This window comes from Ictidomys tridecemlineatus, chromosome 15 (assembly GCF_052094955.1).
Source record: "Ictidomys tridecemlineatus isolate mIctTri1 chromosome 15, mIctTri1.hap1, whole genome shotgun sequence".
Classification (NCBI taxonomy): domain Eukaryota; kingdom Metazoa; phylum Chordata; class Mammalia; order Rodentia; family Sciuridae; genus Ictidomys; species Ictidomys tridecemlineatus.
In genome coordinates, this window is record NC_135491.1 from 43,012,357 (window position 1) to 43,037,544 (window position 25,188).

The 25,188-nt window shown below is 48.0% G+C and overlaps 2 protein-coding genes across 4 annotated transcripts in view; one reads left to right on the forward strand and one right to left on the reverse strand.

Moving 5' to 3' along the window:
- The window catches only part of LOC120888163 (uncharacterized), a 42,115-nt gene extending 26,251 nt beyond the window's left edge, over window positions 1-15,864 (reverse strand). For 2 of the 3 annotated variants that reach the window (XM_078032430.1, XM_078032428.1), the window contains exon 1: window positions 13,614-15,864. The gene's annotated coding sequence lies outside the window, so the exon portion shown is untranslated. The remainder of the gene's footprint in view (window positions 1-13,613) is intronic. The other variant, XM_078032431.1, reaches the window with a different exon arrangement.
- A 172-nt stretch (window positions 15,865-16,036) lies between these two features.
- The window catches only part of Bean1 (brain expressed associated with NEDD4 1), a 46,712-nt gene continuing 37,560 nt past the window's right edge, over window positions 16,037-25,188 (forward strand). Inside the window, exon 1 of the mRNA XM_078032432.1 lies at window positions 16,037-16,172. The gene's annotated coding sequence lies outside the window, so the exon portion shown is untranslated. The remainder of the gene's footprint in view (window positions 16,173-25,188) is intronic.

Genomic DNA, 25,188 nt, shown 5'->3' on the forward strand with positions numbered 1-25,188 from the left:
CACACACGTATATGAACACTTGCACACATACATATACACGGGTACACATACAACTGCCACCGCCATCATCAAAGGAACCTAGTGGGTTTGCAAAATGGATTGCAACAGAAAATAACAAAGGACACTGAGTCCAGCCTTCTCTGCCCAGCACCCTCCCCTACCCACTATGCACACCCCAGCCCTCCTGCTCACATTCTACACGGAAGGCAGGGCCTCGGGTACCTGGGGCTGCAACACCACTTGCAATTGGCAAATAGGGAGGGTCTTTTCTTAGCACACACACACAGTCCTACACATATATGGACTTCTAGAGTCCTAAGAATATGCCAAAGTTTTCAAAACTCTCCAAGGACAGCTCAGTCCTCAACTTTTCCTTTTAAATTTTTTGGTCAGCTCCTTGCTCGCCCAGCTGCTATCCCTGACTGACACAGCCGCCTTGTTAAGCAGTCAGTACTGACTGTTTTCAACAAATGCCCAAAGAGAAAAGGCTGTTTGCATCAAGGGAGCTTCAAATCAGAAGCGCCCAGGCCCTAAGTCACCTCCGAATGAGACAGTGCCTGTCATTTCCAACCCTCCAGTGCGGCCTGGCTCTGAGTTCTTGGCCACTCCATCCATCTCCTCTGTGTGGCTCCTGTTTAACCAGAGGCAGGAGGAGAGACCCTCATGGAGGCTGAGGGCCCACCCTGAGTCTGGAGGCTTTAGCCAGCACCATGGCAGAGCCCAAACCCAGTGCTCTCTCGGATCTTCTGCACATGCATGCTCAAACCATGCCGGGGTTCCCAGCCTGACCTAAATGGGCAAAGAGGAACGGAAGCTAGAATCCTTCCCCACCCCAGGCCAAATCTATGAGGCAGACAGGACTTTTTATATTTCACGGATGACCAAAATGAGACCCAGAGATGGGTGGGATGTGGCCAGAACCACCCAGTAAGTGAGAGTAGAGTTGGGGCTGGATCTGGCCCCCTGGCTTCCCCTGACCTGGGAGCTGAAGGCTGGACCAGTATTCACCCTCCGCGCACTTATCATGGGGAAATGACCACTAGGGGGCGAGCTGTGTCCACAAATGCTCAACCCTGAACCGCATCACCAACCCTCCCCTTCCGCTCCAGAGTCACCTCCTACTCCTCCCGCAGCTGCGTCCCCGGACATACTGACAGACTGCAGGCTCTAGGGGTCCTGGACATTGACAGACAACCTGGATCAGAGAGGTGGCCGCGGAGTCCAACCGCCCAACCCGCCTAGGCTCCGGTTCTGCTCCTCCTTGGTGCCAGGTTCTAACTGGGGAGAGACAGGCAGGACCTAGTCACCCATCCCTCTCCAGAGGATGGGGTACTGAGGTCTCCTGCAGCTAACACGGAGAATTTCAAGTCACAGGAGTAACGGGCCCAGGATGCTGGGACCTTGGGCTTGTGATAGTCCCAGCCCACCCCCATCAGCCCTCCCCGCCCCAGGGGCCCCTGCCTCCGTGTCCACATCCAACTCTGCTGTTCTGTCCCTCTGGGGTGTCCCAAGCCGGTCCTGGAGGGTCGACTCTGGGCTAGAAACAGCTGAAGTCCCCACCCGTCTCAGTTCTAGGAACCTCCCAGGTCAAGAATCCTTATGTCAAATCCCACTGTCCTACAGGTGACCCATTGAATTTCTGATCCTCACAACCCAATTCCAGGCTGCCCAGCAATCCCCCTTCTAAGGATTTAGCCTCAGAGGCTAGCACAGGATGTATCTGCCTCTATGCTAAGTTCAGTATTACTCACAAAGCAAAAAAAAAAACTGGAAACAATGTCAATGTCCCACAATAAAAGATTAGTTAGGTAAATTATGGCAAAGTCATAAAACAGTGCTGGACAGCCATTAAACATCATGTTGTCACCTTGAACTGAATTCAAGGTAAAGCAAAAAAAAAAAAAGTGAAGCAAAACCTAATACATTATTTACAGTCAGATCCCAACAATTTTCTTTTTCTAGTAGATACGTAGTACCTCTAGGATATGAAATTGTGAATAATTTTTCTTTTCCTTCTTATTTGCATTTCCAAGTTTTCTATAATCCGCATATAATTTTATGATCAGAGAAGTTATTTTAACATCATGTTACAGTTTGTATGGGAGGTGTCCCCCAAGAGCTCATGTGTGAAACAATGTAAGAAGGTGAAATGATTGGGTCATGGGAGCATTAACCTAATCAGTGAATTAATCACGCGAAGGGATTAACTGGATGGTGGGGTGAGCTCGTACTGAAGGCAGGTAGGATGTGGCTGAAGGAGGAGAGTCATTATGGATGTGTCTTTTAAGTATGTATTTTATATCTGATATGTGGACTCAGTCTCTCTCTCTCTCTCTCTCTCTCCCCCCCCCCATCTCACGTGAGCTGCTTCCCTCCACCCCACTCTTCTACCAGGAAGTTCTGCCTCACCCTTTTTTGCCCCAAGAAATGGAGCTGGATGGCTATGGACTGAGACTTCTGAAACCATAAACCCCCAAATAAATTTTTGCTCCTTGAAGTTGTCAGGTTTTAGTCACAGTAGTGAAAAAGCTAACTAAAACACATTCATTTTAAATATGCTTGCAATTGAAAAACAGTGAATTGATAAGCAAAATTTGTCCCTATTTTACATTTTTAATATTGAAAGTTCTGTCTTGAAATGTTTTGAGTTCACTAATAATGTAACAAAGCCTTTATTAAGTTAACTAAATTGTTTATGAAGTTATCACTTTGGAACCAGGAAAAACTATTGTTGGAGAGAACTTAGAACTTAGAGAACTTAGTCTGTAGGATCAAAATCTCTTAGCCTTTGGATTTTAGGGGGTTGGTTGGTTGGTTTTTGAGACAAGAAAGTTGCTGAGTATGCCCTGGAACTCACAATCCTCCTACCTCAGCTTCCCAAGTCACTAGGATTTCAGGCAACTGCCACAGTGCCCAGTCCCTTTGGAGTTCTTTAACCTCAAAATTTCCACTCATTTTCTGGATCTATGGGATCAGGGAAAGCTGGTTTTCCAGGCAGATGATCCCCCACAGATTCTGCAATGCATAGAAATGCCTAATATTCCTCTGTCTCAAGGCCATAAGAGAAACAGCTAGGACCAATTTCTTTCAGCTCATCAGAGGTCATTTGGGATGTCTGGAAAATTTGGGAATCCACCAACACTCAGAGACTTGCAGGACTTTGCAGTGTGCTTTTGTAGCTTAGAGTATAGGATGTGCAGTTTACTTATGATGTTCCTGAGTGATGGTTGCTGGGGGGATGTTCAAGGATGTTACACGGGAGCTGTGCTGAGCAAGGGGGCAGGAAGTGAATCTACCAAGCGAACCAAACTCTACTTCTGAACTCAAAGAACCAAAGAACACTCTTCCTGGCTGAGTAGGGAGAGAGCTATAGGCACGGGGCAGTGAGCAGGAACTAGTAGAGCCCTGCCTGGAGTACCACATGATGCAGCCAACATTTTGTAGAGCACAGGGAAGCTGGCAAAGTGATCTGGGGCACTTGCTGACCAACACCATAACTTGGTGACAAGAGTGCTGAAGGGAAACATCAGCATGCATTGGGCAGGACTTGAGCAAGGACAGGCCATCTGTAGCAAAACACTGCAGACACCATTCTCTGGGCCTTACTGGGATAGCTCTGTAGGGTGGCAAACCCAGCCTGGCTTGCACAGGACTTTCTTGGGTTTAACTAAAATCCTGAGTGCTGGACAATCTCTCGGTCCCAGGCCAGGTTACGGGGCAGTTGTGAGCCAGAGCTCTAGAAGCTGGTAACCTACAGGAGTCAGAACTTGCCAATTACAGAGTCACATTTCTTAACTTCTCTGAGCCCAGGTTTCCTTACCCTTAAATAAAACAGGGTAATACAATGCCTACTCTCAGAGTTTTTGTGAAATTCAAAGGAAATAAATCTTGAAAAAGAGAAGAGATATCAAATATGGAACATAGCAATCATTCAGTGTTAACAGGAAGGAAAGGGAGGGAGAGAAGGATGAAATGAAAATAAAAATTATGGAAAATTTTTCATATTTTATTTAAGAGAATTTAGGCTTTAACTACAACCATTTCTAACTAAAGTGAGAAAATGATATTTTCCCAGCAAAAAGTACAGAGGAAAATGTATATATGTAGCTTCCTTATATTATATCTTTGATTTACACAGAGCAATTCTGTACAAATATTTCAGGCTCATTAGTTTTCCCAAAGATATCTCATAATCCTTTGATGATCAAAGTTTTCTCCCTTAAAGTCACTTTTTGTCATCTTCTTTGTCGAATTTCTCTTTGTTGTTAATTCGCCCAACTCATATGGACTTTCCTTTATCACCGGCTGTGTGGATTACAGTAATTCTCCAAAAACACTCTCATCAACCTCATGAAATCAGTTGTCCTTTGCAAGATATATAATTTCCCTTTGCAGTGAGCATTCTACAGTAAGAAAAGACTCACCAAGGAAGACATACCGGTGGCAAGTCAGGAGATGAAGTGTTAAGACTAGAGAAGTGCAAGTTCATGAGGTGATATTTCTGAGTTTTATAAACTAAGAAAATATGTGCAGGATCTGTATGTTGAAAAGCACAAAATACCAATGAAAATGTTGGAGAAGACATACATCAATAGAGATATACCATGTTCGTGATTGAAGACTCAAAATTATTAAAATGTAAATTCTGTCCAAGTTGATCTATAGACTCAACATGAACATTAATTGTGATTGTGTTGAGTCTAACAGGCCCTTTATAGAAAGAAAGAAAGAAAGAAAGAAAGAAAGAAAGAAAGAAAGAAAGAAAGAAAGAAAGAAAGAAAGAAAGAAAGACAGACAAGATGATTCTAACATCCATCCTTATGGAAATCCAAAGAACCTAAAAGAGCCAAACAACCTTAAAAGAAGAGGAGGAGGAGGGGGGTGGGAAAGGATTCAAACCATCTGGTTCCACGATTTTATAAAAAGCTATGGCCATTAAGCCAGCATAGTATTGGCAGAGTGTGTGTGTGTGTGTGTGTGTGTAGATAATTCTCATGTATACCTATCTATGTATCTATATGGAACATAACAGAGAGTTCAGAAATAGATCCACACAGATGTGATCAACTGGATTTTGACAAAGGTGAAAAAGCAACTCAATAGAAAAAGGATAGTATTTTCAGTAAATGGTGCTGAAACAATTGGACATCCATATGCAGGAACAAATTATATTTAGAAATTAATTGTAAAAGAGTCATAGACCTAAATGTAAAGCATATAAACCTTAAAATGTCTAGAAGGAAACATGGCAAGGTCTTCATGACCTGAGGTGAGGCAGAAAAGGTAAATGGGATTTCATTAAAACTAAAAATATTTACTCTATGAAAGACACTATTAAGAGAATCAAAAGATAAGCTACCATGGGTCACATACTGACAAAGTACATCCAGAATATATAAAGGATTCTCCAAGAATTCTGCCAATAAGAAAATGAGCAATCCAATTTTAAAATGGGCAAAAGATATAAAGAGACACTTCACCCAAAAATATACATGGATGGTAAATAAGCACAGGAGAAGATGCTCAGCATCATTAGTCATTGAGGAATGTACATTAAATCCACAATGAAGGCTAAGGTTGTGGCTCAGTGGTTGAGCGCTTGCCTAGCAGGTGGGAGGCACTGGGTTCAATTCTCAACACCGCATAAAAATAAATAAAATAAAATCCATTGACAACTTAAAAATATTTTTTTAAAAAACACAATAAGCTACTAGTACATACCTGTTAGAATGGGGAAAAAAAATACTGGTAAGTGTTGCTGAGGATACAGAGCAACTAAAACTCTCATGTGTTGTTGAGGAATGCAAAATGGTCCAGTTTGGAAGTTTAGAAACAGTTTAGAAAACAGTTTGGAAGTTTCTTATGTTAGACACTTAACCACATGACCCAGCAATCCCATTGAATATTCAGGCGAAATGACCTCTTTAGCACATAAACCTGAGTCGGGCACAGAGGTGTACACCTGTTATCCCAGCAACTCAGGAGGCTGAGGCAGGACGATCACAAGTTAAAGTAAGACCAGCCTCAGCAACTTAGTGAGATCCTGTCTCAAAATAAAAGGACTGCAGATGTAGCTCAGTGGTAAAGTACCCCTGAGTTTAATTCCCCTCCCCCCAAAAAATTACATAAACCTGAATTCATATGTTTATATCAGTTTAATTTATAACACAAAAACTAGAAATAACTCAAATATTCCTCAGCTGAGGAAAGATACTATAGTCTGAATGTCCCTGTCCCCTGAAATCTGCATGCTGAAACCTGAGACCCAGTATGAGGGTGTTTGGAAGTGGGGATTTGGGGAGGTAATTAAGTCATAAGGGCACAGTCCTCGTGAGTGGGATCGGTGCCTTCTAAAAGAGACCAGAGGATCCTCTTCCACAACATAAGAACACAGCTAGAAGGTGCCATCTATAAACCAGGAAGTGAGCCCTCATCAGACACCAAATCTGCCAGCACCTTGATCTTGGAATACCTGCCCCTATATCCATGAGAAATAAATTTCTGTTGTTTATATGCCTCCTACTCCATAGCATTTTGTTATAGAGTCCAAATGGAAAATACAAATGGACAGACCAACTCTGGCAAAACCACATAATGAAATACTATTGAACAATAAAAAAGAAGAAAACACTGATACAAGAATTTAGGTGAATCTCAAATGCATTTTGCTATGCGAAGGACAGTAGACTCAAAAGACTACATACGGTGTGAATGCATTCATACAACATTCTAAAAATGCAAAACTAGCAACAGAGGACAGATCAGGATTTCCAGGTGTTGGGGGGAAGACAGAGAATTTGACCAAAAAAAATTTCATAAGACAATTTTGGGGTGATGGAACTATTTCATATCTTAATTGTGGTTGTGGTTATACAAGTTTATACATTTGTCAATATCAGAGAATCATACTCCAAAACTGAATGTTCCTGTATGATTTTAATTTTAAAAATTGCTAACAAAAACTTTTTAAGAATGGAGAGAGATTTAATCAGGTCTAGCTTACTTTATAAATGATCAATTTATTGGTGATTTCATCGGTACAGCAGCTCAGGCACACTTTCTCACTTATTCATTCACTCATTTTTTTTCTAAAACATCTGTTGAGGAATGTGCCAAACTCCTTAATTCTATTCCTAACATCTTGAATCCTTCTTCTCTCCTTCTCTACTTTTCTACCCTTAGTTTGGGCCCACTTCATTCTCCCTACTATGATATATAGTCCATTTTCTGCTGCTATAAAAAAATGCCCAAAGCCTGATAATGTATAAAGAAAAGAGTCTTACTTTTAGTTCGCAATTTGGGATGCTGCACTGATTGACATTTTGTGCTCAGTTCACTGCTCCTATCCCTAACCCATGGAGCCCATGACCCCACCAGCAAATACATTGGGGCAACAGAAACAGCCCCACTTTCCAAATCCACTGCTCACTTCCTCCTGCAGGCCTGGCAGGTGTCCCAGAGTGCCATGACTCCTAGGAAGTGGATGTACCCACTTACTAGACCTGGAGACCTACCCCTGCCAATCAGTTAGCAAAGAGAACCAACCCACAGGATGGGGAACTGAAGGAAGATATGCAGAAAAAGAGGTGGAGCAAGGAGTCAGCATTAATCCCAAGGTCAAGGTGCATAGCGAATCACAAAATCAACTGCACGTGGCATCAGGAACTCTAGCTACAAAAGGGAGAGGAACGAACAAGGTCAAGAAACACGAATCACCTCCTTCTGATGTGTTTCTGTCTAACTGACTCTTGCTCCGGAAAAATCTCAAGGGAAGCAAGGAGGATGAGAGGAGGAAAGAAAAAGCAGCACTTATTCAGAGCTCAGCCTTAGGGCAAACTTCCAGAAACTTCAATTGTCTGGAAACCAACCAGGAATCGGAAATAAATAAAAAAGCTTCTATGGAACTGATCAATACTCACCAGAGGAGTCAAGGCCACAACAGCAAGAGAAGAAAAAGGAACCAGGAGGCACAACAGCAAAGAACAATGCAAAATTCTGAGTCAAATTCTGAACAGAAAAATAGCATTAGAGAAAAACTAGTGCGACTTGCAAACGGCACAATATTTTGACCACTGTACTATGCTTAGCTAAATTGCTAGCATTGTGGGGAAATGATGAAGGGCATGTATGAATTCTCCATATTATTTTTGTAATTTTATTGTAAGTGTAAAATTATCAAAAGTAAAATTAAAAGGGTGTTTTGTTTGTCTTTTAAAGAACTATGCAGCCAGCAACATCCGGGCAAGAATAAATTCCTTCCCACCAAACCTGTTTTTGCTTCACTGGACTGTTCATGAACATAGTATCTTTATTTCTCAATCATGCATATTGTTCTCTCAAGAAACCTAGGAGCTTAGAAGTCCCAAACAGACAGAGGAAGAGAGCTGGAAGGGACATAATTGCCCGGTGACAGGGATAGAGAAAGTAGTAGGAGGCAGTTCTGAGTTGACCTGTGCCCGGGCAGACTGGCCTGTCCACCTGGGGAGCCTTCGGGGCACCTTCTGCCTCATGCCCCACACCCTGTTCCAGCACAATTGCTGGTGTCTTTATGACCCAGCTCCAAATGTGCAACTGAGGATTATGGAGGCCTGGGCTACATAAAACTGGACTGAGGATATTGTGTTGAACTAGTCTCAGTTTCTGCCTTTGGCAGCAAATATTCACAAATTCAAAAAAAAAAACCAGCTTTCACAATTTCTATATTTTTTTTCTAATTATAGAAAAGGTGTTGTGGGTCCCCAGATGAAATAGCTGTTTATTCAACCTGGGGAAAGGCCAGGCCAGAGAAGTCTCCAAAGGAGGGAGTGTTGGGATATCACAGGTGCAACTTGCATACGGCACAGGGGTGCAGACTGGAAGACAGTGGCTGGGAGGGAACTAGAAATGGGCAGAGCCCAAGTCGGAAAGACACTCTCCTGCCCCAGGGCTGAGGGACTCCATCCTGCAGCAATGGGAAGCCCCTGAAGGGCTCCAACAAGGTCAGGGCTGGGCAGAAGGAAGCTCCCCAGGCTGCAAAGCAGGGAGGTGTCTTCCCTTCAAGTGTCTGAGTCTCGGAGAGGTGATATCGAGTCTAGGCCCTGTTATAGGGCAGCACATGTGTGACACTGCAAAAGACCAAGGAAATAATACACACAGAAAAGCTGTCCTTAGCCACGAGGCCAAATTCAAGTCTTTGCTAATCACCAGGCTGCCCTGCCTCATCCCACCTACAGCTCAGCTGCTTTGTCCAGGATGTAAACTGATCACCCACTATACTGCAATCAGGTGATACCATTAAGGTTCTTCTAGGGAAAAACTTCCCTCGGTAGCATTTCAAGCTTATTATGGTCAGTTGAAAATGAATGGTAATCACAACATCACAGGGTACCCTATACATATGCACAATTATCATGTGTCCATTAAAAATGAAAACGAGGGTTGGGGCCGTGACTTAGTGGTAGAGCACTTGCCTAGTGTGTGTGAGGCACTGGGTTCCATCTTAGCACCACATAAAAATAAATCAATAAAGTAAAGGTATTGTGTTCATCTACAACTAAATAAATAAATAAATAAATAAATAAATAAATAAGCAAAAAATAAATGGCAGACAGACTCCGGCAGTTCTCCTAGGAGTCTGTTGAAAAGGAAGCACCCCCCCACCCTCGTCCCCTGTGTCACATTGGGTTCTGAGATTCCCTGTTCTGAGTCATGGATGTGTGCAGGTGACAATGTGACTCTCAGGCATTCCCCCAAAACTACCAGGAGCTCTGGGAGAGAGGGCCAGGACACAAAGAAGAGACAAGGTCAAAAGTCCCCTTCCCAGCAGCTACTCTAGCAGAGGGGGCCACAGTCTGAAGATGCTACGGGAGGGGGGGGCACAGATCCCAGGGGGTGCCTGAGTGAGACCCTTTAGGCTGGATGGAAATTAGGAAAGGACAAGTGATTTGCCCCAGGACACAAATAAGTAAGTGGCAGAGAGGAGATTTGAACTCAGGTATCCTGGCTCCAAACCCTGAGCTCCTGAGCCAGCCCTGAGAGCATATCTCTGTGCTTTCTGAATTTATCTCTCTGCTGGCCAATGCCTCACGAGGGTGGACACCATCTGTTTACCAGGCCAGCCTCTACCCTTCCTGAATGTGACCCTATTCCATTTATGCTCTCAAATGAACCGTGGAAATGACTTTCTCACACACACCCACACATAAGCTCTCTATGGATGTTTTCTGCACTGTTTTGTTTATTTATACACCATCTCCTTCCAAAAGAATCAAAGCCGCTTAAAAACACATGCACGATACCATGTTTTCTCCAACCAGCGAGTAAATCTGGTCAAAGAAAATATACACATAACTCGATTTAAAAAAAAAAAAATCAGGAGTGAATCAGGACAAAGGAAACACACCCACTACAACTTTTTGAAAACTATAAGTGAGTGAATTGGGACAAAGGAAAAATAAGGATAGGAAATAAAAGAAAAAGCCCTAGATGACCCTGAAAGGCACAAGTCCCACACTTGCCAAAGGGTGGCCCCACAAAACCAACTTTAAGTAGCAGGGATTGTTTTAAGAGTCACCAGATTTGAGGAGTATTTTAAACAAAAAAGCAAACTGTTTTTCAGAAGAAATGAAACTATTTTTGTTAGTGAGCCTGGAAAGCAAGTTCTCCCACAGACTGAATAAATATCAATTCCTTTCCCTCTGGCCCTGTTTGAAATCCCAAATTCCTCTTCCACTTTCAAGCTGGGTGTCTAGCTCTCTTGCCTCAGCGGGGCACATGCACAATGACTGCCCATCCTTTTCTTCTTATTATTAAAGTAGAATCCACATACATTTAAATGTACATAGTGTGTTATTCAAAGAATTTGCACAAACAAAACATCCCTATGTACCCGGCACCCAAATCAAAAAACAGCATCCCCGGGCGTCTGAAGCCCCCACTCTGCCACTCCATCACCCCCAGTGTAAACTCTGCCCAGACTCCCAACATCATGCTTTGAGACTTGATATAAATGGAAGTAAATGGTGTCTGGCTACTGTCACTCCACCCTGTTTGTGAGTGGCCTGTGTCATTGCCTGTAGCTGTCATAGGTTTGCTCTCACTGTGTTGAGTATCCCATCATCCAACTCATCCACACTTACTCTGCTGCAGTTGGGCAGGTCCATCCATTCTTGGCTGGGAAAATAAATAGTATCATAGATTGCACATGGTATTTTTATCTGAGTTAACTCTGAAAAAAAAATTTGTTTAAGTGCTTAAGTTCAGGAGATGCCAGTATTATTTCCTAAACTTTTAAATTAGACTCAAATGTAGCCTCTGGCAGCTGACAGTATTTTGAACACTGGAATCTATTTTTGTGACTAAAGAGCTCTCAGCCGTGTGGCGAGAAGAGCAAAAAAACAAATAGAAAAGCCATAAGAAAAAAAAAATGTTTCTCTTTGCTCCTTCACAAGTACACATTCAACATTTGTAGGCAATGTTCATTGAGACTTTACTGGGTGTCAAGAACTGTTGTTCTAAACCCTGGTGTGCAGTATTTCACTCCTCCCTCTCAGCGATCCTGGGGGACGCTTTGATTTTTATTACTCTCATTTTCCGACAGTTGTCTGTGCTGCCCAGTTCCTCATCAGGTTTCACCCTGAAAATGTTCTGTACTCTCTGCCTCCCCTCTTCCAGAAAGGCATTTAGAATTGACCCACCCCACTCATTTCCCTCCCTCTCTCCTGATATCCCCAGGCCCTCAGACCTCCAACAAAGGACTAATCTGTGATGGAAGACAGGCCCAAGATGAAATCTCAAGCTTTCTACTGTCAAGGGATAAACTTTTTACAGGACACAATCATGAATGTCATACAATACTTTCATGTCCAGGATTTGAATCAACTTACTAATGAGGGAACCAGTAAGATGTACACAATTCAAAGGGGACTTCAAAGAGCGTGCCTATGTGGACGCTGGAAGCCCCACCTCTCCCCACAAGCTATCTACTGGCATATACCTGAGAAACTGCATTTGCATTTCAATGGACTAACTATTTTGTTAGTGTTATGACCGGTTTTCTAGAATGTACAGAATCATAACATAGCTCAGAGATCATGACAGGAACAAACCCCCACCCAAAAAAAAAAAAATGATACCTAATATGCAGTTAAAAGGACACCTGGTAATCTCTTTGGCCTATTTTTAAAAGAATCCTAATCTTATACCTGGCACTACTTAGCCACTACATCTCTAGAGAGTCGCTTAAATCCTGAGGGATTTCTCATCATCTGTAACATGGAAGCGAAAGCACAAATCCCTCCAAGCTCTCAGCAGACAGGAGGGCTTTAGGACTATGCATCTTTCTCTGTCCCAAGTTTCCTCATTCTGCTTCAGCTCGTGCACTTTAGCTTGTGCCTGTTCCCCATCCTCACCACCTCCCTCCAAGCAAGGTCTCTTCCACTCAGCACCACCAGGACATGCTCCAGGGCACCTTTGGTAAAAATCAGGTGGAAAGAGGAAAAATCGTCAAAGCTGGTGGGGTACACTTTCCTGCCTTCCTGTTCCCCACCCCCAAGGTCAAGGCAACCGAGAAGACCAAGTCTTTGGTAATGTAATCAAGACTAGGAAGACAGTCACCATCCTCCTGTAAAAGGGACACACCAGCAAGGGGGATACATCTTCCCAAAAGGCCTTATGGATTCTTTAGACAGATATCCCAACCACAGGCCAGGACACCCTGAAGTCCTTCCCTTTAGTATGGAACAATCCCTAGCCCCAAAGAAAATACTGTTAATTGGCCATCACTGGGCCAAGGGGCAAGGTGGTGAAACAAAGATGTCTGAAGGGAGGAAGGATGGTGGGAGGTAAGCTGGACAGGCCCAGGAGGCCCCTCGACAACTCCACCCCATAGATTCTGTTTGGGATGAATGACATCATGGACCCCTGATTTATTTACAAACAGAAAGGACATTCTTGGGGATTCCCTGTGAGCAACTGGAAAAATACAAAGCACACTCTAGTCCCCACAGCCTAGCACTTGGGGCCTCTCAGGGCATCTCAAAGTCCCGATTTGTCACCTATCTTGGTTTATTTTATGCTACTCTCAGAGAATGCAACAGATTTAGTGATTTATAATAAACAGAAAATGTATGTGGCTTATAGTTTTGGAGGCTGGGAAACCAAGATCAAGGGCAGTGCCTGGCGAGGGCCTTCCTGTTATATCATAACATGGTAGAAGAAGACACCCATGGGTGACAGAGTGAGATACTGAACTCCTCCTTTTACAAGGAACCCACTCTGGCAACAAGCACTCCCTTGATAATGGCACTGATGGATCTCTGAGGCAGAGCCCTTATGGGCTACTCATCTCTTAAAGGTCTTACCTTTCAACATGATTACAGTTGGAATTAAGTTTCCAACACATGAACTTTGGGGTACATATTCAAACCACAGCACTGCCAGATGATTTCCTAAAGGGTCCCCTCTCTAGCCTCCCTAATTGACCCTTGAACAAGAAGATACTGGAAATCACTGAGCTTGTCTGGTATCCAGAGGATGCCCTTCCTTCAAATGGAAACCCATACAGAAGAACACCTCAATAATATATGAACATAAACACTGACATAAAGGATAATCAGGGACATGCAGAAACTTACCCTTGAGGATGTTCACTGCAGTGTGTCTAGAAGCATGGAAAACAGAAACAAAATAGATGCCCAGCAATAGGGGATTAGTTAAATAAAACATAGTAGAACCATCTGGTACAGAGCTAGATAGCCTCAAAATGTAATGTAAGGTAAGAGAGGGAATGACATAGTTAACAAGGCCGCTCCATTTAAGGATACTTGTAGAGTTGGAAAGAAAGGAAGGAAGGAAGGAAGGGGCTCAATGATGGCTGGATTCTATTTTCTTCTTTCTCCTTTGGAGTTTTCCAAGTGGCCTGTACAATATATATTTGTGATGGATGGATAGTAGATAAAAGAAAAAAAAAGATTAATCTAGGTAGGTAGGCAGGCAAACAACCATAATCTGATTTCCAAGGCTAGACCCAGGGAAAACAGTTCTAGGACTGAGGAATAGGCTGGCCTTGGCAGATCAGTGATACTAAAGCATCCAGTGGAGGAGAATGAACTTCTTAGGGCTGATGTAAGGACTCACTCTAAGTGAACCACTCCATACCACCCCCCACTACACACACACACACACACACACACACACACACACATACCAATCCAAAGGAATAACTAGTATACTCATCCTGTGAGGATTAGTTAGTCTCTGCTCAGGGAGAACAAGGTCACCTTTGCAGATCGAGCAGAGCCTTGGCCTAGGAGATCTATAGCCTCTAACCCTACCTCTGTGGCCTTGACCTGTGCTCTTTTTTCTCTGATATTTTTATTTGTAAATATTCAAAATAAATGCATAGGTTGGACAAAAAGCTTCTCCAGGCCCCTTTTCTGGGGACTCTGAGAGAAGCTTCCCTCCATTCTGGCCCCATCCCCTACACCTGGAGGTTCCCCCCATGGCAGCCCCAGATGAGCTGGGATGCTCCAGTCTGGGTCCTGGGAGGGGTGAGGGAAGCAGTGCTAGAGGCAGAGGCCAGAATGAAGAGCTTGCCAAAGGAGGCCCAGAGGGTCTTCACCCCTGAGGCCCCAGACCACCCCGTTGCTCCTGCCTCCCCTGGGATGCCTGGCAGAGCTGGGGCAGAATGAGGTTTGTTTCTTCTGGAAGCCTGCTCTGCCCCCACCCTCCCTGCAGAGCCTGTGGATGGCTCACTTCCTTCCACAGCATCCCCAGGGCTCCTCTGCCTCCCCAGGGTTTAGCATCGACAGGCTCAGCTCTTTGGCCTGTTTTATTTTTGAAAAACACTTCCCAGCAGTGGCTGACCTTTGGGTTGTGAAACAAACCTGGCTTCCAATCCCTGGGCCTCTTCAAGCTCCAGTTCCTTTATCAATAAAATGTGGGGTTAGGACAGGGCTGGCAACAATGCATCCCATCAATTCATTCATCAAATTTAGGAGGGCACCCTGTGTTCAGACCCCTGCAGCTCCAACCAGATGCTGCCCTTAGGAGGCTCCCAGGCAAGTGGAGATGTAAAAGGATTCCATAAGTAAGTCTGAAGCACCCCAACATAGCAAGGATGCAATAAATGGGGTTAATGAAGAAAAGGAGTCCTGGGGGATGGGCTGGGATTTGTCCAAGGCCCCAAAGTAGGGCACCGGCAGAACAGTTGCTGGAGGCTCTCGGGGGACAGGCTTGCATCTGCCAGGGCTGACCTTCCAGGGCAGAGGGCATAGAGTGGGTGGGCTGCGCAGGAAATAGGCCAGCTCATCACTCTGAGTGGAGGCCTCGGCCTGGCTTAGGTGACACCCTGGTATCCCAGAACTCCCCTGCAGGCATCTGGGAACAGGATTCCTTCCTAGGGCCCCTCCCAATGGACAGGCCATGCTGTGTCCCTCCTGCCCCCTCACCCTCTCCATTCTGCCCTTTGCTCTTCGCCTGTGACAGGGTTTCCCTGCCCAAGTGCCCAGCCTGTGCCTGGCTACGTTCTTCACTGGGGTATGGTCGGTCCACACTTTCCTGCACGTGTCTGTATATCTGTCCTCTGTCCCCCGTCTCTAGGTCTGTTCTTCTCTTCTCACGTCTGGCTGGCGCGCCGGCCTCCCAGCATCTCCAGGCCTCCCAGCCGCCCTGCCCCGCCTGCCGCTGTGTGGGTGTCGGGCTGGCTGTGCGCAGAGGGGCGCGGCTCGGCCCTCCCCCCTCCCCCGCGTCCCCCATCTCAGGAATGACCCGGGCCGCGGCGCAGCGGTGCTGAGGCCCGCGAGCCGCGCCACCGCCGAGGGGGACTCGAGCGGGTGACGGTGGCGTGGGCGGCGGCGCGGGGACGACGGGCGGCCGGGCGGGGCTGCGGCAGGGCAGGGCCGGGACCGGGTCCTGGGCGGCCGCCGCCGCCTCCTGGGCCGGGATCGCGGGCGGCGGGTCAGCTCTGCTCGGCCCGACCCCGCGCCGCCTGGCCCGCCCCGCCCCTGCGCACCGAGCGGGCCGAGGAGGAGCGGCGCGCCCCCCGCGACGCCGGAGCCGGAGCCCGAGCCCGAGAGCGGCGGCATCCGAGTGGGAGCCGGAGCGGGAGCCGGAGCCAGAGCGGGAACCCGAGCTGGAGCCGAAGCTGGAGCCAGCACTGCGGCGCACCGAGCGCAGCGCAGCAGCCAAGCCGAGTAAGGGGCGTGGGGCCGGGGGCGGCGCTGGGGGGCGGGGAGGGGTCCCGGCCCGCTTCCCCCGCGCTCCGCCGCGGCACCGGCGAACGCACACACCCGGGGGCGCACCGCGCGGAGCCTCTGCTCGCCAGGCGGGTGGATGCGCGGTCCGGAGCGGAACCGCAGCGCGCTCGGAACGGAGCGGGATCCCGGGACTCCTGCGGACCCCCGCCCCGGCTCCCGCGCCCCCAGACAGGCCGACCCGAGACTGGCACGGAGGCTGGCCCTGAGCACGCCCTCGGGCGGCGGGGAAGGCGAGGTTTCCCTACCTGACCGAAGCCCGGGACCAACATCTCCCCGGGGGAGATAGTGTGGGGGGACCTAAGGCGGTCTCTCGGACCCCAAGTCCTAGGTTTGGGGGATCCATGAGCAACCCACCTAAGAAGGAAAACTAGGGCACACTCTTGGCGGGAGTAGGAAAGGAAGTAGGGTTTTGTGGAGTTTGAGCTTGAACCCTTCTCCCACTCCCTTGAGCCGGGGAGTTTGACCCTCCGACGGGCGAGTCACCAGAGCCATGCCCCTGCTTCGGAGCCAGCTGCTCTGGCCTATCTCAGCACCGATGGTGGGAGCTTCCTCCGCCGCACCTTCTCCCCTTTTAGGGCAGACTTTACTGTGCGCCGCAAGAGGGACCGGAGTCTGAGACCCAGGAGGCAGATCCGCTGGCCGCGTGGTGCTGAGCGGCACAGCCACCTCTCCTGTCGCCTTCCAAAACCTTGTAGTGCCCACCCCGCCCCCGGCTGAGTCGCGCGGCCTTCTTTCTCTCCTTGGGGCTCTGTGGTCTGGTGGCTAGCTGCGCAGTGAGGACCCAGGCTGCCCTCCTGGTCTTCTAAGACGCCAACATAGGTGGCCAGGTCCAGAATGGGAAGAGGAGGTCCCAAGTGACAGGTGCGAGAAGCAATGGCTCCAAGGGCTTGGCCTGAATAGCAGAGTCCGGGTCTTGATCCATGTAGTCCCAGGGCACCTGCCAAGAGAATACCCCTCTGGACTCTCTCCTCAAACATCCCAACTGGAATCAGTGAATTCACCACCCTGTGCCTCAATTTCCTCCTCTGAAAAGTAGGCAGGATTCTATTATGAGCGAGGTATTTAAAGGCTTTGGAACCAGAGGGAGGTCTAGGTGACTTACTAGCTGTATGACCTCAAGCAAGACACTTAACCTCTCTGAGCCTCAGTTTCCCCACCTGAAATTGGGGGACAGTGAGTTGGGAGGATTAAATAAGATAATTCCCAGGGGTGTATGCCACACAGCTAATACCCAATTGCATTTGGCTACAGGTGTCATTTTATGAGATGCCCAGCACCAGTAGATGCTGAGATAAAGTGAATATCCCTGAAATGATGAGCACTTTAACCCCCACCTCTCCAATTTTGAATCCCCTAAGGTCTGTTAGCACGTTATTGCAAAGCAAAACTTTTTCCTTAGACTCACACTTCTCAGGCACTCCCTTAGGACTCTCTGCCCAGACCAGCTCTCCCCTTCCTGCTTACCATCCCCCTCCAGGTTGGGAAAGGCTCACCTGACCATTAGAGGTATTTCCCTCTTTGTCTTAGGCTGATGTCTGCTGTTCCAGGCAGAGGGGCCCCACATATTGCTCATATTCTGTATAAGGGAATTTACACACCTCCCTCCACTCCAGAATTAGGGGCACAGGGGAGATTGCTTTCCTTGGACAGCGGTCTGGCTGTCAGATGGCTTTTGGATTTGCCATTGATGATGATTCAGACAGACAGCAGGAAGTAACAGGGGGAGCCACCCAGGTAGGGAGACCCACCCAGGAGGGCTAAGGGGTGCCGGCCTTTACTCTTTTTGACTATGATGTCTTCCTCCAGTTGACTAGGTCCTGAGGCTCCCAGAAATGATGAGGAAAGAAATGGACCCAGGGACTGAAGGAGAGGCTAAGATTCAGAGTAGGATAGTCCCCAGGAAGGGATCTGCCCCAGTCTTACAACTGGTACCTCTGACCCAAAGTAGAGTAGACAGATGTCCAGGGCTTAAGGAAGATTCTAGGTTCCTTGGAGTGACATGGAGGGTGTAGGTTATCAGGAGCATTGATGTAAAGAAAGTAGAAGTCCAGTGTGTGGACACTCATATTGGTCCCTGGCCACCTATGGCCTGGCTGCCCAGAAGAGGGGTGGAGAGTGATGTCAGGTTAGGAAACATGCTCACCTGCTGCCAGGAAGGGACCTAGCGAGACCCACAGAATGGCTGCCTTCTCAGCACTCCTTCTGCACAGACTCCCCTCTCCTGTTCTTCCTCTGTGGCCCACCCCCTTCCCCATTAGGGTGTCACATCTCTGCATCTTCCATAATCCTCACTCCCCATCTTCCCAAAGGAGTTAATTAGAAGCTAATTAGGTTTGTGTCTCCTGGTTCACACAGTATTTGGAACACAGCTGATAGGGAACATGATAAGGGCTAGGGGTGTGATCATCTGTCTGGAATAGTTAGCAGGACACCCTTAGAGGACTGTTACCTGAAGCTCTTGCCGTGGAAGTACCCAGAGCACAGAGTGAGGGGCAGACAGCAAAAAATATGCTCAGCTCCCTAAAGGAGAAACTGAGGCCAGGAGGGCTTCAGGAGCCCCTCGGCCAGTGATCACAAGGCAGAGTTGTGGCCCAGAGCCCAGCTATTTGGAGCTGGACTGTCCGGTTTTACAGCATGTGATTCTGGATGGTGACTTAACTTTTCAGAGCCTCAGTGCCATCGAAATGGAGGCTAAGTCTTACACAGTCTCCCAGGATAACTGTGAGGACTGAAGAAATAATGCATTGGAAGCTTGTCAAAATGTCCAGTGGCCCTCTGCCAGTGGCCCTGCCCCGTCTCCATTGTGAACACGCATCATCGGGGCACACAGTGTTTCCTAAACATAAACATTTACTCATTGAATTCTCACAACAGTTCTTCGATGCCGTGGGGGTAGGGAAGGGAGTCCACAGGAATCCCGGGGTCCTCTAGCTGTCCCCATTCTGTCAGAGAGAACCCTGAGGTTGGAAAGGTTAAGGGCCGTCTAGCTCTAGCTAAATGCAGAATACTCACACTTCACTGTGACTCATCATAATTTTATACGAGTTCTGCAAATTGAAAATTAACACACGTAACTTTGAGGACATGTAATTAGTTACTGAGATGATGCCTCCGTGGAGATCGTCAGCAGTTTTATGTCTGGAAACTGAAGAAGAATATATTCCTTGTCCATGGGGCTATAGAATTTGTAGAGACAATTTGTAGAGACATCATTTTTTTTTATTCAAACAACAATCAAATTGATTTGATCAAATTAAAGAACAATCTCCATTTATTCTACCTCTTCTCTGCATAGCCCTCAACATCCCTAATATGTATATATCTATTCATATATTTGTTGTCTTGTTTTGCTAATAACACATAAGCAGGGACCTATGATCATCTTGTTCACTATGATGTCCCCAGAGCCTAGAATGAATGATAGTTAGCATTGGTGTGCTTTGCAAATTATAAAGTATCTTATAAACACAAAGTCTGTTATTGTTATTATTTTTGCCAAGCATATAGATCTATTGGAAACAAAACATTACAGTTTATGGAAGAAGCCATTCTCTCAAATCTTTGGCAAATATGACTTGTTCAAGGACTGGGGGTCGCTTAAGTTTAAAAATGATGCAGACTATTTTTTTCTAATATTTTAACAAAACTGCTTATCATTAAATTTGAAGTCAAGTTCACTTTAAGAATCTCTTCAGTAACAAATGATAAGTTCCAAGGCATTTAAATTTTTCAGTGAGTTAACTAACACTGGCTTAATCACTTCATTACCTTTTACTTTGTTAGCACAAAAGATTTTATCCCAAATCTTCATTTTAATGATCTTTTAGACTATAAAAGTAATACGTGTTCACTATAGAAAACTGGGAATATCATAAAAATATAAAGAACATAAAAATCCTCCTTAAACTCAATACCACACAGAGAGCACAGTAACTGTGAATAGTATATTCTATTTCCTTTCTAATCTTTTGCAATGTATGAATATATTCTCTAGGGATTTTTCTTTCACAAAGTAAGGATCATGCTGTGTGCACAGTTCTATAATCTGTTTTTTAAATATCCTGGGCTTTTTTTTTTCCTTTTAGAATTATACTGAAAGTCTTTATGTTATTAAAAATCTTGAAAAACATGATTTCATGGCTATATAATATTCCATTATAAACGGGTGCCATCATTTGCTCCGTCTGCCCTCTCTTATTGGTGGACACACATTGGGGTTCCCTCTCATATCTCAATGCTATGAACTCTTATGTGTGTCTCTTTGGGTGTGTCTGAGCCCTGAATCAGGTTTCTCTAAACCCTTGATGACAGGACCTACTTCCAGCTTGCAGTCGGGCAGGTTGATGGGTATAGATAGGCAACCAAGCCTTCGGTCTGGGCCACAGTGATGGTAAGAAATTGGGTGGCAGGGATGCAGTGATGGTGTGGGCCATTTAGACCTGCAGTCTCCATTTCTACCATCTCCACCATCCACCAGTCACAGAATCGCTCTCACCTCTTCCCCTTCTCCCACTCTCCCTGGAATCCATCTGCCCCGCAAGCCCACCCCACACTCTCCTGGCTACTCAAGCTAAATGAAAGCAACATGGAGACCCAGTAACTTCTCAACCATCCAGTGGTGCACATTTGTGGCCAGATGGTGCATGGAAACAGAAGGTCTCCTTGCTGCAGAGACTCTCACACACCTGGATCCCTTTTCTAACATCAGGACCAAGTTACCTATTGACAAACTTCAGGGCATCCTTTTTGTACCCTCTTTTTGTACCCTCCTCCTGAATTCACTCCCTCCTGCGTTCAGTCACAGGACACACATTGCAGGATTCACCCACACTTGCCAGGGAATTCTCTTCTAATATTAGAAAAGAACGTAAAGAGCTTCCTGGGACAGGAGAAAGGATCCCACTGCTCGGGGGCCTGACCTGTAGCCCCAGGAGTTAGCCCCTGCCCAGGTGCAATGAATGCAGTTCTTTCAAAATTAGTGTGCCTGGTCAAAGTCCCTGGAATTTCTGACTTCCTACTTGCCCTGGACAATCACATGCCCACCCACCGACCCATGGAACGCCTGTGAGATCACATCATTCATTCATTCCCTCAGCAAAGAGTCACCGAGCACTTCCTGGGTGCCAAGCGAGGTGCCAGGGATGCAGTGGTGGTGTGGGCCATCTAGACCTGCGGTCTCCATCTCTACCATCTCCGCCATCCACAGTCACAGAATCACCCTCACCTCCTCCCCGTCTCTCCCCTCTCCCTGGAATCCATCTGTCCCTCCAGCCCACCCAGCACTCGCCTGCACAGGGCCTTGGCACTCCACCTGGAATCTCTGTCCCAGGTATCTGCCCAGATGGCTGACTCCCTCTGATTTCTGCTGACCTGTCGCCCCCCCACCACCCCCAGCCTCTAGGGCTACTATATCTAAGTGCATTTCCCACGGCACTTCCTTCCCCTGCTGCCGTCTAACCAGCTCCACCTGTCATGGTGTCTCCACTTGTAGCAGGAAGACTCTGTGAGGACAGGGACCACCAAAGTTTAGCCCACTACTCTATCCCCAGCACCCCAAACCTGGTACCCAGGGACCTTTAAGGACATTGGATCCAGTGACCTCGGCCCTCCCCCTCCTATCATCACTGCCCAGCCCGCCAGGCTTCCCTGCCGCCTGCTGCCCACACCTGGTGCCACCCTCCCCCAGGCCCACAGGGAGGCTTTCCTGGGAGGGTGAAAGCGCACCCTGATGCTGCCTGCGTAAAAGCCCCCAGGAGCCCTTGCGGGGCAGAGTTCACCACCCCACCTGGCCCCTTTATTCTTCTGCATCTCAGTGTTGTCCTCTATAAAATGGGGATTTGTTTTGAAGCTCCAGTGAGCTGACGGCATGTGACAGCAGTCGGAGATGCTGTGTGCACAGGGAGGACATCCCTCGGCCTTGTTCACCAGGCCAGCCGCTCCCTCAGCCCTTGGTGGTCCTCCACGGCCCCTGGCATGAGGCCCTCTGCAGACCCAGGGTCTGTTCCCTTAACCACACATTCCCCTGCCCAAGTCGGAGTGTCCCCACAGGGCCTAGAGTAGAAGCATTCCAGGAGTGGGGACGTGAAGGAGAGCTCAAATGACGTGGACTTGCCACACACCATTCAGCCACTTCAAAGCCTGGAGTGCCTCCCGCCCACCCCCATGTTCCCAGCCAGACAATCCAGGCTGAGATGAGTCACCAGTGGCAGGAACGAGCCCGAGCCTGTGCCAGAGAGAGGCTGACAGGGGAGAAGTGACCTCGTGTGGGGGCCCGTGCTGTGTCCCGGCAGCTGGGGGGGACCCCACTCCTCCACACCTCCAGCAACTTCGGCCTCAGCCTGTCTGTGCCAGACCTGTCCTCTGGGCTCATCCGTGTGTCCTCACAGCAGCCCTGGTCACGTGCCGGGGTCCAGGGTGGGCACTGGCTCGCGTGGACACTCCACATTCAGCTCCTTTGTCTGGAGGACTCCAACTAAGCTCCCCCTGAGCCCAGGGTCTGTGGCCACCATGGGGAAATGGCTTTCTTTTGGGTCAAGCTGAGATTCTCCAGCGGGGCAAGGGCGGGGGAGTATGGAGGTTGAAGATCCAGCCTCTGCTCGAGGATCCACAAGCCCCTCTGTTGCCCAGGGTCCGTGGCCGCAGTTCAGGCACTTGGTAAATAATTCAGTGACACGAGCCAGAGGGGTGCAGGGAAACTGCAAGCAGAGGCAGTGTGTGAGGTGTGCACTGTGCCACGCGATGGTTCAAGGAATGGTGGCCCTGACTGTTGGGGGCATTGCTGTTACCAGGGGTGGCAAGGTGTCTGGGGAGAATCTCAGCTCTTATAGGGGCTGAGCACCGCTGGAAGGCAGTCTCCACACACCACCACGCCTTAGCATGGGGCCAGGGTTGTCTTATTCCAGCAATTCCAAGTGCTTGTCAAAGTCCCCTCAATGCCCAGCCCCAGAGGTGACCCTGACCCCTCCGTGTCCCTGAGGAGTTGCTTGTCTAGAATCATTTAGGATTCGAGTGGGCCTGGAAAGCTGTCCAGGTGCTGCGGAAGCACAGCCAGTCCTGTATGACAGTTCCGTCTCCAGCAGACAAGGAGGACCTCAGGGAGAGAGCTCTCGATCTGGGTGTCGACCGCTCTGTAGGAGTGTGCCAGGTGGAGGGAAGGGATGGTGTGCGCCAGGTGGAGGGAAGGGATGGTGTGCTGGGGACAGGGAAGGGCCTGAAAATAGGAGAAGCCTATTGTGTCCAGGAAGCGGGCCAGCCAGAGTGCCAGGGGCAACAGATCTCTGTGGTATTGAGTAAGTGGCACTGGGGGTGACAGAGTTTCTCCCCACCCAGCTCTTCCTCCAATTCTTTACTGTGACCTTGTGCAGGTTACTCCCCTAAGCCTCGGTTTTCTCATCTGTGAAATGGACATGATATTCCCCCTCCCCCAAAGGGTCGGTTGCAATGACGTTGATGACATTACCTGGCACGTGTAAGTGTTTGGTTCATGTGAGCCACACTTGAAGGCCCAGCTGCTCAGGAAGCCTCCTCAAAAGAGGATGTCTACTTGAATAGTGGCAAACCAGCTGGCCCCTCACCAGTCTCTCGAGCCTCTTAAGGATACAGAGATTGTCCTCTAAATGCCCAGTTGTCTTCCAAATACCCAAACTGACCAAGGAAAATTATACACATAGCACCAGGTGCCACCATGAGCAGCTCTGGAAGAAATACATCCAGCCTGCATTTATTAAGCACCTATACTATACCAGTTCACTAGAGAGGTAGGGAGCACCCAGGTTCTGATAAAAAGTTCAGGATATTTTCCTGAAGGCTCTGGCAAATGATGGAGGGGTTTTCAGCAAGGGAGTGACCCACTCTGCCTTTAAGAGAGAAAACTCTGCAAGCAGCAGGGGAGATGAACTGTCAGCCCACTTACGTCTCCCTCCCTGGACACACACACGTGCACATGCACACGCAGCCACAGTTCACACAGGCACACCCACAATCGTGAATGCAGACACAAGAGTCTGCGTGTATTTTTAGAAAGTGAGGCTCACAGGCCCCAAGATTCTTCTTGAACCTTCTGGTGTGAAATCACAGTCCCCCCCCCCATCAGTCATCCCTAGCAGGCCTGGGGAGAACCCCTCCCACCCTCCCTTCCCCAGGTCGGACGCCCCTGGGTTTCTATGGAGACTGAGGGCAGGGGGCGGGGGGTGTCAGGCCAGCCCATGGTTCCCACTAGGGAACCTGATTAGAGTCAGGAGAGGCTGCAAGGAGCCTCCTGGAGCGTGGGGTTCCCAGGTCAGCTGCCTCCCAGCCCCCCAGCCCCCCCGAGAGCAGTAAGAACATCAGGGCTTTCCACACCGACCTCCAGAAGCCAGTCACCAGCGGTTGTTCCTGCTCTACCTATGAGGATGCGAAGCTCAGAGAGGTGAAGCGTTTTGCCCAAAGCCACGCTGCCAAGTAGTGGCCGAGTTGGATCTGACTTCTGAGAAAGATTCCCCAAAGAGAGCTCCCCAGTTCCTTTATTAAATAGGAAAACCCATTCAGCAATGCTTGGTTAATGGGCTCCATCAAAACATGGGACCCCTTGGAGGGAAACATGCATATAATAAAGGGGTCCCTGAGGGAGACAAGGTGGGAAATTCTGGACCTGCTTCTTGCAGAAAAGCACTGGATGCAATGATGTCATCCCCGGGTTCAGGGAAGGGGGTGGCCTCGGGAGACCTGGAGGGGACAGCTGTCTCCCCTTCAGGAACCTGCTGGGCTCAGCATCCCAAAGGTGCAGTTTGGTTTCTGCAAGCCAAGTGAGAGCCCCAGGAAACGAGGAAAGCCTAAGAAACCAGAACCCTATCTCCTCCTGGTCCCTCGTGTCTCTTGGGCACCCACCAAGAGAGTGAACCCGTTGGGAGTTTTAGCAGCCTGGGAGGATGGGTTATTTTTGGAATGGATGCAGTAGGCACTCGATATTGGAAAA